Source organism: Trematomus bernacchii, unplaced genomic scaffold, assembly GCF_902827165.1.
Source record: "Trematomus bernacchii unplaced genomic scaffold, fTreBer1.1, whole genome shotgun sequence".
Taxonomy (NCBI): domain Eukaryota; kingdom Metazoa; phylum Chordata; class Actinopteri; order Perciformes; family Nototheniidae; genus Trematomus; species Trematomus bernacchii.
Genome location: NW_022987888.1, coordinates 158,586 through 172,788, shown reverse-complemented (window position 1 = coordinate 172,788; position 14,203 = coordinate 158,586).

Below are 14,203 nucleotides of genomic sequence, written 5' to 3'. Positions count from 1 at the left end.
ATTTCTCACAAAACCTTTCTAAATAGTAAATTATTAAAAAGCGTGTAGTCAATAGACGTTTTTTTTGCCTAAAATAGTTGAAATTGAACGTAAACTATATCAAACACCACATCCATGGCAATTAACCCATTTTTGCCCGCTATTTAAATTGACTTTGGTGAAGTTAATACAAATATTCATATTATATATATATATATAGCATATCATTGATGCAGTCTTTCTGAACACTTTTAAAATAAAATACTGCAAATGAAGAATATTTGTAACCCTTTAACTGCCAGCGCCACCATTTGGTAGAGCTCATTTTGTGTCTTGATATCTTGTTGAAAAATAAATAAAAAAGTTTTTACTCCATCTGATTCAGCCAGCTCTACAATTTGGTTGACATGTTATGCACAAAACAACCTCTAGATGTCACTGTGGTTCGAATAGAAAGCCCTTCAGCTAGCTTCCACTGAGAAAGTTGGCATGCTAAAAATCACTGCTGACGAAATCACTCTTTTTGGTCCACTTTTGTAAGGTAACCATGTCCTTTTTGACATATTTTAGTGTCAGAGCACTGAGTGAACATAATCAGATAACTTGATGCACAAAAAAAGTTTTAACAAGGGTGTAATTATTTTTTTGAAAATATGCTCAACCAACCGGTCGAATTGGCCTTTTATGGTAAACTAGCAATATGACTTTTTCAGAGTTTCAGAGATGTTTTTCAATAAAATATGGTAAATAATGGCTAGATTTGTGGTAATATTACTACATCTAGTACTGCCTTATGAGTCTCAGAGTGAAAGAGTGATAATAATTCATAAAGCAGCTTTCATGCATGGCATTCAGCCCGAAGTTGCACACAGATGAGCAAGTTAGGCCAACACAGGATGTAGACATTTGCTGTTAGGCCAGTGGGTTCTTGTTAGGCCAATTCAGCATCTACAGTAAGATGAGCAAGTCTTTTTTTATTATGAAAAACACTTAACATTACTTTTTTCCTTTTTTTACAATTATAATTTATTTTCTTTTATGAATATATCTATATATTGCTAATTTTCCATAAAATAATATTTTTTATTTCAGTTTGTGTTTTATTTGAGTTTGATGCATACAAATACTGTACTGTATGATGATTGTTGAAAATGCACTTTTACCATAGAAGGCCAGCTCGACCAGTTTGTAGTCTGGCTCAAAAAAAACAAAACTGTGTGGTCAGTCAAAAAAAAAGAAATGTGTTTGTGGTTAGTTGTGGCCCATTTGATAAAAAAATGCAAACAAATAATTGTTCCATAGGTTTTTTCTTGGTCTGGCAGTTAAAAGGTTCATGTTCTGCACAGATAGTGCCTTAACTTGAATTTGAAAACACGTGGCAACTTTATTAATACAGCAGATGAAAAGATTTGTGGAAGGATAAATTCTTCATGGGCTTCAATGGCTCTCGAGATAAAGGGCATTTTATGGTTGCTTGTATTATCCTCAGATAGTGGTTTGTTTAAATAACTAGTGACATTTTAATAAATATTGCAAAAAAGGGCATATATATAACCTGGCCGGCTTAACCAGTCTGTATTTCTTCAAGCACCACAAGAGTCAGAGTTTATAAAGTAACTACACAGTAAAAGTACTTCATAGTACTTGTGGGGGTTTCACTAGTACTGAGTCCAACAGGATCAATCTCACGAAGAACTAATGACAACAAAAATAATTCCCTCATCAAACTTAGCAGAAGTGGCTTGCTTTTGTTCTCAGGAGGGGACTTTGACAGGGTATTTCTCAAAAAATACACAGTAAAAGTACTTCAATGTATTGTTAGTAGCAGGCAAACTAATACCGAGTCCAACAGTGTTAGTTTTATTAAGAACTTGTGGTAAAAAATATTTGTAAAAAAAAAATGAAGAGCAGCTGATTTGAAAAAACAACGTGGAGAGACGGCTGAGTGACCGCAGTGCAGAATCGCTGTATAGTTTAAATCTCCTAACAATGTTGTCCATTTTAGACATAGACTTATTATATTTACATTACAGCCCTTAATAACATTCATTTTCTGGGCTCAATGTGTGTCTTGGCCGTTTTCGTTGTGATCGCTAAATTCACCTCGTTTCCCCTTGTTTATAATATTATCAACGTTCCAAGCAAACGAGTGCTTTTGTTTTGAAATCACTTCAAAACAAAAGCGTCTCTATGTATGAAAGAGTCCTCTCCTGCTGATGTTCAGGTGTATATCAGTATGTAGTGTCTCTACTTTAAAGAGTCCTCTCCTGCTGATGTTCAGGTGTATATCAGTATGTAGTGTCTCTACTTGAAGAGTCCTCTCCTGCTGATGTTCGTTCAGGGACCTCAGGTGAACACATTACGTCAATAAAAACTCCGGTTAATGCTGGTTACCATGGTAATGAGAACAGCGTTAGGGTGGAGCGCGCGCTCACACAAGAGCGCGCGACGGTGTGTTCAGGGACCTCAATAAAAAATCGGCCTTTTCTGTGTCGACCCTCCATGGGCAAATCTTCCTTTCACGGGGGATTTTGCGGCGGAACGGGTCACCAGAGAGTATCACAGCTTATAGCTGCGGCCCCACAGCTAAGGGCTTGTCCATTAACACAATATTATGGGGAATGGAAAACTCAGCTGTGTACTGTCAGAGTGGATGGACAGGGACGCTGAAACGGGGTTATTCACTCCAGTTTTTGCAGCGTCCCCACCTCCATTCAGAGGCATGCGAGAGGGTAATTCTGTCATCCCAGGAGGAGATGGGTTTCCTCTCAACAGAGATTCAGGCTTTGGTGCAGAAACAGGCAGTGTCTGTGGTGCATCCTCAGCAAAAGGAAAGGGGTTTTTATTCCATGTACTTCCTGGTTTTCAAGAAGACATGGGAATTCAGACCTATTCTAGATTTGCGCAGCCTGAATCTTCACATTTGCCGCAGGAAATTTCGCATGTTAACTATCAAACAGTTAATGGGGCTAGTGCAGCCGGGCGATTGGTTCACCACCATCGACCTGAAAGACGCATACTTTCATGTGGAAATTGTGCCAGAGCACAGGAAGTATCTGCGTTTTGCCTTTCAAGGGATAGCCTACGAGTACAACAGACTGCCGTTCGGCTACTTCCCTATCCCCACGCACATTCAGCAAATGTGTGGCCACAGCGCTTCAACCGCTGCGCGCCCAGGGTATGAGAGTTTTCTTTTACATAGACGACCTCATAGTCATGGCTGGGTCCCGGGAAAAGGCAATGTTTTGCACAGCACAATTGATCACACACCTAACCAAATTAGGCTTTGCGATCAATTGGGGAAAGAGCACCCCCATACCTCTCCAACAGGCGTTGTATTTGGGAGTGGTGCTCGATGCAGACGCGCTACGTGCCACCCTGTCAGAAAGCAGGCGTACGTCCCTTCTCAGGGCGGTGTACAGTCTCTGGGTCTCATGGCGGCTGCTCACGTTGTGGTCCCATTGGGGTTACTGCATATGCGCCGCCTGCAGAGGTGGTTTTCCAGTCTGCGTTTGGATCCCAAGAGGCACAAACGGCGGCTGGTGACCATCCCCCCCTCAGTGGAGGGCAACCTCCGGTTCTGGGGGTCTCCCGGGCACCTCCGGAGGGGGTCTCCACTGGGGCGGGTAACCTCCTACATCACAGTGTTCACGGACGCATCCAGAACAGGATGGGGAGGGACCTGCCTGAAGAGGGCTATAGGTGGGCGCTGGTCTCTAACAGAAACACGACACAGCAACCTCCTAGAGCTACGGGCAGTAGTGTTAGTCCTCCAACATTTCATGCCCCTAATTCAAGGGAGACATGTATTGGTCAGGAGCGACAACAGCACCACAGTGGCTTATATCAACAGGCAGGGCGGAGTCCGCTCCGCCGCCTTGTTGGCCACAGCGGAGAGGCTGTGGTTATGGGCATCATAGGTGGTATTATCTCTGAGAGCCCTCCATATCCCGGGACTGGAGAACAGGGGGGCCGACCTCATGTCGAGGGGCGGCCCCCTGCCAGGCGAATGGACGCTTCACCCGGAGGTGGTGAAGCAGATCTGGGCCCAGTTCGGGAGAGCGGAAGTGGACCTGTTCGCCAGCCGGCACAACAGCCACTGTGCCCTGTGGTTCTCCATGGCCCTGAGCGACGACCCGCCTTTGGGGGTGGACGCGTTTGCACACGAGCCATGGCCAAAAAAGCTGCTATACGCCTTTCCACCGCTGCGTCTCATTCTCCCTCTCCTGGGGAGAGTGAGGCGAGAACGTCTGGCAGTCATTCTGGTGGCACCGGATCGCGTCGGGGCTCCGTGGTACTCAGAAATGACACAGATGAAGGTGGGCCAGCCCTGGGCGATCCCCCAGTTCTGGGGGGGCGATGTCTCAAGAGGCAGGTGCAATCGGGGCGTTACCCACTCTGAGCCGTCCTCTTCAGGCTTGGCTCCTGAGAGGGACAGGCTGAGACAGGGTGGATTGTCTGACAGCGTTATTCAGTCTATCCAGGCAGCTAGAGCAGAATCCACCACAGCCTGTTACAGGCCAAAGTGGCTGAGATTCCAGCATTGGTGTAAGGAGCGGGGAATAGAGCCCCTATCTTGGGAGTTGGGCTCTATTTTATCCTTCTTACAGTTACTGGTGGACAGAGGGCTTGCTCATTCCACAGTGAAGGTGTATGCAGCAGCCATCTCGTCCTGTCATGAGGGATTCAACGGCAGGTCAGCCTTCTCTCATCCACTGATGTTGCGGTTTTTACAGGGGGTCAGGAGGCTGCGCCCGGTGGTGCACGCCTCCGCCCCACAGTGGGACCTGCTGCTGGTGCTCGAGGCTTTGGTCACGGGGCCTTTTGAGCCTCTTGAGCTCTCCTCCCTGAAAGCACTGTCGTGGAAGACAGCGTTGCTACTTGCCTTAACGTCAGCCAAAAGAGTGTCCGAGTTAACCGCTCTGTCGGTGCACCCGAGCTGTTTATTGATTCGGGGTGACCAGAGTGGGGCGACACTCAGACCGAACCCCTCCTTTGTGCCCAAAAGCCTAAGGAGTGTGTTCAGGTCGAGGGCTATTCAGTTGGGGGGTTTTAGTCTTCCACCCCATGGGGGGGCTAGAGAAGCTAAATTACACCTCCTCTGCCCGGTGCGCGCATTAGCATATTATGTAGAGCGCACAGCTACCCTGAGACGCACTGAACAGTTGTTTGTGTGCTTCGGGGGCGGGGTGACTGGAAAAGCTCTGTCCAAGAAACGCCTGGCAGGCTGGCTTTGTGAAACCATTGCACACGCCTACGAGCGGGCAGGGAGAGCCTGTCCCATGGGGGTCCGTGCGCACTCCACACGAGCTGTGGCTGCATCAACAGCCTTATTCAGCGGTGTGAGTGTGGAGGATATATGCACGGCGGCGTCTTGGTCAACGCCAGGCCCCTTCATAAAGTTTTATCTCTTGGATATGTCTGGCTCTTTCTCAACGTCTGTGCTTGCTGGGGCAACACAGGACTGGTGAGGAGGGGGGGGGCTGTGGGTCAGTGGGCATCTGACCCCCTCCCCGGGCGTAAATGCGCTTACATTTCTCCGGACCCCTGGAGGGTCGCGGGGTGATGTAATGCGCTCTGGGCCCTTACAGGGCTGAAGGGCTCCCCTCACCTGCCTGGGGGCAGGAGGGGGAGAGCCCTCCATATTATTGTCCCTACACACTCTGCACAGGGTCAGTGGCTGAGTGGGGGGACGTAGGGGGCACTTGCGTTCTCCCCGTGCTCTTTAGGGACTCAGGAGGGAGAGTGCATAGTGAACCCATACAGGGCTGCGGACTTTCCCTGTCTGCCTAGGGGCAGACGCACGGGAGTCCTCAGCACTATTTTTGAGCACACTTTTTTGCGAGGCAAGCGCGTCAGGGTGTGCTCTATCGGCCGCAGCCCGGACTTCTCCACGGTTACAACCGAGGGAGAGGTGAGTGAGGCGCAGTGGCTGCTAAAGCCGGTCAGGGACAGTGAGGTGGAACGGTGTGCTGGACGACAGTGCGTGCATACATCAGGGCTCCGCCCACTGTACCCATAGAGTCCAGTAGAGGGCGGAGCCTGTGAGAGATATAACGTCGGGTTACGTATTGTAACCCGACGTTATATTAACACAGGCGGAGCCCTCTACCTTGGGGGCACTGTCTGTCCTATACCGCTCGCTGAAGAGTGGTGTAGGATGGTGGTCAGGAGGCGAGGCCTCCTTTTATAGGGAAGTGAGATGCGCACGCATTCAGGTAGGCCCGCCCCGGCTACGTCTATAGAAATCTCAGTAGGTGAATGCTTGCATGATAAGGTAGTACCCATAGAGTCCAGTAGAGGGCTCCGCCTGTGTTTATATAACAAGGGTTACAATACGTAACCCGACGTTTCTTCTCTCTCCCCTCACAGCAGTACACAGGGGGTGGGGACTCCTGACTTAAGGAGAAATACACTGAGGCCCGAAAAAAGTTTTGTGTCATAGCCGAGAATAATATTTTGCAAGTCCTGCAGAGTAGGGGTCATGACCTTTTTACACAAACATGGGAAGGTGTGTCTTATGCCAGAGCCATGGAATATGTCTGGTCATGTCCAGTCCTGTGCATCAGATGCCCAGTTTCCACAGATATGGGTATGGAGGAGGGGTCTTTAGGTTTCTCTGTCCTGTTTTTGAGCATAAAGACACTGGTGGAGAGGGAGCAGACTCGAGAGAGGGCGGGGGGGGGGGGGTTCCCCTGGTAGCTCTCTCCCTGAGAGCTGGGGTTTTGTTCTCGGTAAGGTTCTCTCAAACTTGGTAAATATCTCTCGAATTTCTTTGTTGAATGCTGAGTGAATTTCTTTGTGAAATGAGTGGAATGAATTGATGTTTGTTGAAAGTTAGTACCCTGCCACCTGTGAGGAAAGGTCCTCTGAATTCATGCGGGACTAGTTGAAGTATACGAATGTGGAAATGAGAAAATGAACTGATTTGGTGAATGAAAGTTTGAATGTGCTTTTTATTATCACCGGTCATTTATGAGGAGATGCCTCTAAATTCTGTCGGGAGATTTTAAATGTCACAACTGAATTGGGCAGTTGAAGTTACAATTTAGTGTAATAAATGTAAAACTGTGAATCAAAGTTTCACATTAGAACATGATCACAGCATGATATGTTTAGTATGATTATAATGTTGTAATGAGAGAAGGTAAAAACCCTGTTCAAGTGTGGACCTATTTTTCTTCAAATAAACTGATCCCACCTTTTGGATTGGGACAACTTGAAAGACATCTGCGCTCTCCTCTCCTGCTTCAAAGGTGAGATTGCACACTGCCACACTCACACTTAGGTAGGGCCACACCTCATTACTGATATCAGAATCCTTCGGGATCGCTTAAACAGATTTAGAGGGTCGTCTGAATTGAAACAGCAGTTCATTGAACCTGGTTCTTCAGGAGTTAATAGAGGTGAGATCTTGCTGACGTTGGTGGATCTAAGCCAAGCAGTAAACTTACGTAGACTCAATAACTTCTGTTAGGTCAATTAGTAGGTCTGAGTCATTTGCCGGAATAAATGATCAGCCCTCCCGACTCCGACACAAGTCATCGATATTATCTACCACCAAATCATCTTCTTCAACATCTGTTGTGTCTTGAATGTCCCTTTCATTTTCAGTCCGGTCAGTTTGATCAAATGTTTCTGTATTCATCAAAATTCCTGGCTTAAACTGCAACTGGCTCTGCCTCTGTCTGCCATCATGGTTCCTGCTTTTGTGGGAATTAAATGTCACTGGTTTCAAAATGACAATCCTGGTAGGGGCATTGGACATTTTGGCGCATCCGGATATATGTACACAAATGTGAAAACAATCTACCTAACTATATAACTATCTATCTATACAACTAACTGTTATTCATGTTTGATCAGCACTGCATATTTTTACAGTTTTATCCGAGTTTGGAAAGATTCCGCTTGAAGTTAATCACAAAATGTATTAAAATTAAAATTAAAAGCTGTAAAATGTATTATCTCTTGGATTTACACACGGCATCTATTGCACGTCTGTCCATCCTGGGAGAGGGATCCCTCCTCTGTTGCTCTCCCTGAGGTTTCTCCCATGTTCCCTTTAAACTGTGGGGTTTCTCTGGAAGTGTTTCCTTGTACGATGTGAGGGTCTAAGGACAGAGGGTCTAAGGACAGAGGGTCTAAGGACAGAGGGTCTAAGGACAGAGGGTGTCGTTTTCTCATACTGATATTCTGAACAAACTGTGCTGTTGTATTTGCTGTAAAGTGTCTTTACTGTAGGGTATTTTTTTATTATATGTACAGCACTTTGGCTCGACCAAAAATCGTTTAAAAATGTGCTATATAAATAAAACTTGATTTGATTTGATTTGATTTGAAAATGGCGTCCGTCTGTTATAAAAACGATCTCAAATTACAGCTAAATAGTGCACTAAAATACGTTTCAGAAAACTTTTGAGGGCAGAAATAAACAGTACAGTAACAGAATCTTGATTTGTGTTTGATCAAGACTGCATATTTGACCAGTTCAAATAAGCCTTGGTTGAGAAAAAGGACACCACATGATGGCTGTATGTTCAGAAACGTTCAAAACCAGAAACAGTACATATGCATTTCGTGACAGTTATTTATAATTTGTGACATTGTTAACATGTTTTTAATAAGCATTTAAACATTTTCAATTCATTTCAGAAAAGCTCTTATAACATGAATGGCATGGTGGTTTTAGTTAACGTTAGCTACCTTTGCTATTAGCTAACATTAAAGGTCCCATGTCATGCTTTTCCGGTTATGACCCGTCCCCTTGTGTGTTATGAAGGTGTTTCTGCATGTGAACGGTCTGCAGAGTCACAAACCCTCAAAGTACACCCTGTAGCGAGTAAAACTCTAACCCCTAGATTCCACCGGGTCCGTCTGCGCCGCGTTACGGCTGCGCCGCGGTTTTGGTCCGGCCTCTTCCGGCGTCATACCCTACCAGGCGCGTTTCAGAAGCATTTCAGAAGCGGAGCGTCTTGCCTGCCGGCTCGCAGTTTTTGTTGATTTGGGCATATTTCCTGGACAGTGTTATGGTTTAGGTGTTTTGCTTTCTCCTCCTCCTCTCTGTCTTCTCTCTCTCTCTCTCCTGTGCAGTGTGGTGATCGTTAGAAGGCGCAGCTGGTTCACAATGAGGAGCACCATCTAATCAACTCCTCCATAAAACCCTGGTCATGTTCACACTCCAGTGCCAGATAACTCCGTCTCACTCGGTAGAGCTGAACGTCGTAGTATCTAGTTTAGTGTGATTTTCTCTTGCTGTTTTTGTTGAAGAGTAAACCTTGTTAAAAGACTGAATCCATCTGGTCTCTGCCATAGTAGGTCCTGAACTTTTGACCCAGCCCTAACAGAATTATCTGGCCATAAAACATGGACCCGGCAGAGACTGAATTTTCATGGGACCTTTAAGATTAGACTGCCAGGAGTTTTAGCTATATTGACCTTATAAACAGTCAAATTACCAACATTTAAATAAAAGCAATAAATGACTTTTCTTTTCACTATCTCTGTAAAGCGACTTTGAGCACCTGTAAAAGCGCTAACAAAATAAATCCATTTGCTGCAGTTGGTCAAAAAGCAGTTGGTTAAAAAACAAGATATCTTTGGACATTAAGAAGGGTTCAAGTAGCATTGCCAGAATCTGTGAAGTCACATTCTTTTTTATCTTCAAATGAAACATACAGAGGCCACAACAATTAAGCAACGAAAAATGCAGTTCAATCACTAACATTGCAATCTTTGAACAAGGTTGGCCTTTTGTGTCAGTTCAATCATTTCAACCAGATACGAGTTCTTGTAGAGCCTGAGCTGGAGGGTGTGGACAAGATGTCAGTATCGTCTGATTGAGCAGACACTGCTTCTTCAACGACGGTAAAGATGTATTCTTGGACACCATCATCAGGCATTGGGATGACCTTGATAGTTGTCAAATCTTCAAGGTCAGCAGTGGATGTCAGGTTGACTAGTGCATCTCCAACGTCTCTGTCTTGATATTGCATTCTAAAACCTCCACACACTTTCCTGACTTCATCAGTAAGCTGCTCCATTGTCTCTGGGATGCCATTAGGCAGAACTAGCTTCCTGGAGTCATCGGGATTCACAATAATTCTCAACTTGGCTGGCGTTTTCACGGTCATGTCAGGCAGCCCCAAAGGAACTAGAACAAACAAGAACATAAACAACTATTAGTAATAGTGCAATGATACACTGAAAGCAAACGTCTCTCTTACAATAGTGACATGCCTGGAATGACAGAGCAAATGATTGCCTAGATATATTATCACTTGAGATTAGAGTAGAGTAAGTCTCCATTTTGGGTTTGTCATTCCTTTTTAAACGTACATGAAAACTACATACAGTTCATTTTGGAACTTACCAAATCAGCATAAATTGTGACCTTCAGCGGAAACAGCAAACCAGTAAACACAAAGGAAATACATAAATAAGGTGTATTTAAACGATGTTAACCCAGCATAAAGCACACACCCTCAAAGCATGGTTAACAAGACGGGCAGCGGGTTGTTTGTTTCCCCCCGTCCCCACTGTTTACAGCCCACTCTCCGGAGCGGCGTGGTCCGAGTGCGGGTTGCTGCAGAGCAGAGATACACCTTCAGCCACATAACTATAGCGCTCCCGGAGCTTTAATAACGGCTCGCCAAAAGTATAAACATCTCTAACCAACACACTCTCACTCCCTAAGCGTCCAGGAGCGACGCTTGGTCAGGGTCCTGAGCGTCCAGGAGCGACGCTTGGTCAGGGTCCTGAGCGTCCAGGAGCGACGCTTGGTCAGGGTCCCGTGGCGTGCAGGAGCGACGCTTGGTCAGGGTCCTGATCGTCCAGGAGCGACGCTTGGTCAGGGTCCCGAGGCGTGCAGTTGGGACGCTCCGAGGCTCCTTCAGCTTCATAAAGGGACGCAAAGAGCTTTCAACTGATTGCAATGTATTCCCATCGGAGGCGGGATTTTACGCTCAGGGAAGCACGGCATTCGTTTGTGTCGGAGGCTGTTAAAGGCAATGTGAGCGTCCATTCCCATTGGATAACGGAGAATTGTACACCCGGAAGTAAGTATTCCCCTTACTGTGGATTGATTTGACAGAGATATCTCCACTACTCAACAACTCAGAAACACCAGATTATCTTGTTAATTAAACGACATTGATAGGTTTTAGTGTGCAATGCTTTTGTCACGTTTTCCCCTTAGATTCTGAGAAACAAGGATTGTGGGTAATGTAGTGTCTTCGGCCATCCAAAACTCATAGAGAACGACTTGTTTCTCAGAATTGAAGGGGAGAACGTGACAAAAGCATTGTACACTAAAACCTATCAATGGACCCTGACCAAGCGTCGCTCCTGGACGTTTATGGAGTGAGAGTGTGTTGCTCTAACGCTGGCTGGGGTCTGGCTGTTAGTGTATTTAATATGCTGCAGTGTTTTTTATGAGCGGAACACGTATTTTAAATGCATTTTTTTTAATGAAGACATGCGATGCTGATGAAGTTAGCGTTGTACCATGTGCTCTGTTTAGCCCCCGACGGCCCCAGCCCCTGTTCATAAACAAGCTTGAATTAAACACTCTCTCGTTTTTACTCCAAAGGCCCATGCCACTCAGTTATATGCATTTCAGTCACCAATGTGTGTGTGTGTGTGTATGTGTGTGTGTGTGTATGTGTGTGTGTGTGTGTGTGTGTGTGTGTGTGTGTGTGTGTGTGTGTGTGTGTGTGTGTGTGTGTGTGTGTGTGTGTGTGTGTGTGTGTGTGTGTGTGGTGTGTGTGTGTGTCGGAGCACACCAGCCCGGGCCTTGATCAGACCACACCCAGGCACAGAGCAGACTGGCACGGTTTGCTCGTCAACAGGTATATATATATATATACATAAATAAATGACGTTCGCAACAACTCAACCTTTTCACTAGTCAGTTCGCCCCATGCATGATACATTTATGAAGATGACCTGGTTAAACTGCTTAAAAACTAGCTAACACGTGGCTAAACTTGCTAACCCATAGCCACATACAAATACCTCATGTGAAACCAATATAACATTTGCAACTATTTAAACTTTTCACTAGTCAAACCGACACCACAAAGAATCGCCACTTGCCTGTCAGCCTTCCATCTGTGCACAAACTTATCTCGTGCCCTCATTGGTCATGTGCGCGTTCGTGTGTGTTGGAGGAGGGGCTCTGTAAGGAAGTGGCAGAGTTTTTCCGGCTGTGTATTTTCACATTCTAGCGCACTCGAGCTGGTGTCTCCAAACTTACCTACCCCACCTTTAATTAGACCACTTAAAAAAAGTATTTTGATTAAATGACACAGTCGTTACACTTTTTCCAGTGTTCCAGATCCATGGTGGTCTTTTAGTAGTCCAATGGGCGTTTTTGTGGTACAAGGTATTCTTTTAACAATGCTGCTGTAATCTGAAGAATTGGTTGTAATGGTCAGACATGATCTTGGTTCCATATACTGGTTTCTTTCTTTTCTAAAATGATACAAATAATCAGCTTGTAATGGTCTGAGCTGATGTCATCATGGCTTGAGATGGTTACGCATCTTCAAGTAGTCCAAACTACTTTTTTAATGGTAGAACTGAATGACTCTTGGATCATGAACTGGTTTCTTGATGCTATAACTTGGACCAAAATGCTCTTTAAATGGTCCAATATGATGTTATTGTGGCCTGAATGGGTTTCTTCATGAATGTATAGTCCAACAACCCTTTAGTTCTGAGACAATCCAAGTTGCTTTGGATTTTAAATATGAAGGACAGACCATCTGTTTCAATGTATTTCTTTATTTAGAGAAAGGGGCATGGTACTATCAGATCATTTCCTTCTCCCTGCTCCTTTTCGGGTCAGTGTGTTTATAGAGACATGATTTGTAAATATTTGTTGAACGGAACCAATAACAATGAAATGAAATGAATTTGTTGTCCTGGTTGGCCACCACTCTTGTACCAATAAGCCTGATTCCTCACCCTTATTGAATGCTTATATATAAATGTCTCTCCTTCCTCCATCAGAGCCGTGAACCTCTTTCCCAACCGGGTCATCGGGTGCATCGGGCAACATGTCGGAGAACCCGTCGAGGAAATCAACAAAATCCTGGGACTCCCGTTTCCTGGTGAGCAGCGCCCACGATCAGCTGATCACGGAGAAAACGACTTCTTCGCCGGACTCGTGGAGGAAGGAGGAGGAGGAGGAGGAGGAGGAGGAAGAAGAAGAAGATAGAGATAGTGGAAGTGATTAAAAAACTGGACGAACTGACTGTTGATGAACTGATATAAGAACACATGATCACACACTAAAATATGAAGTGTTGGACTGTTAAAAGCTTTTATAAATTCCCTGTCAGACTTGTAATTTATTTACTCTGATCAGATCGATCCTGATTTACACCAACATCTCTTTGTGTATTTAGAAAACTTACATATTCTTTGTTAAATAAAACACATTTTTCTTTGCTTTTCTTTTGGTATCAGTACTAAAAAGCAGGTATTGTATTAAAAAACACCATAACAACCAGCTCTATGTTCTGTCTGCTGGGTTTGAGAAACATGCTTTTGTAATAAACATTGTAAATATTTACAACTTTGTCATATCATATCTCTTAAAATACAATGCATGGGTTTGTCAATTCTGCCCATTGTATACTCTATTCCTGAAGAAACACACTTGTACATCGTTTCATTCTGTATTTATTTTAACTTGTCGGTACCAGTACGTAACAAGAAATATGTCAGTCAATAAAAGTTGTGTATTAAACAGTGAAAGCACCAAAGTACTTACAGTACTAAAAGTAAAAGTACTCGTTCAATAGAATAGCCCATCCCTGAATCATAAATATTATAATATAATATAATTACTCAGAAATCGATTAATCAATGTGAACATAGCTTTAATATTGTGTGTATAGTTTGAATATTAAATCTATCAACTGTAGTGATCGCTGTTTATCACTGTTTATCATAATTCACTCATGGAACTACAGGTTGGGGGTATTGTTTCTGCACGGACATATATGTTGTTGACTGTACTTATTGTGTGCCCTCCTTGCTTCTTCCTCTTTGCTTCCCGGGCTTCAAGCCGGCAACATGTGGTTTTCTGCTGCTGAATAAAACCAACTTTGCACCTTCGATGCACCGCCTCCGACTCCCTTCTCTCGGCACTACACAACTAAATATAGTGTAGTAGAAAGTTAAATATGTGCCTCTTAATTATTATTACATGTCA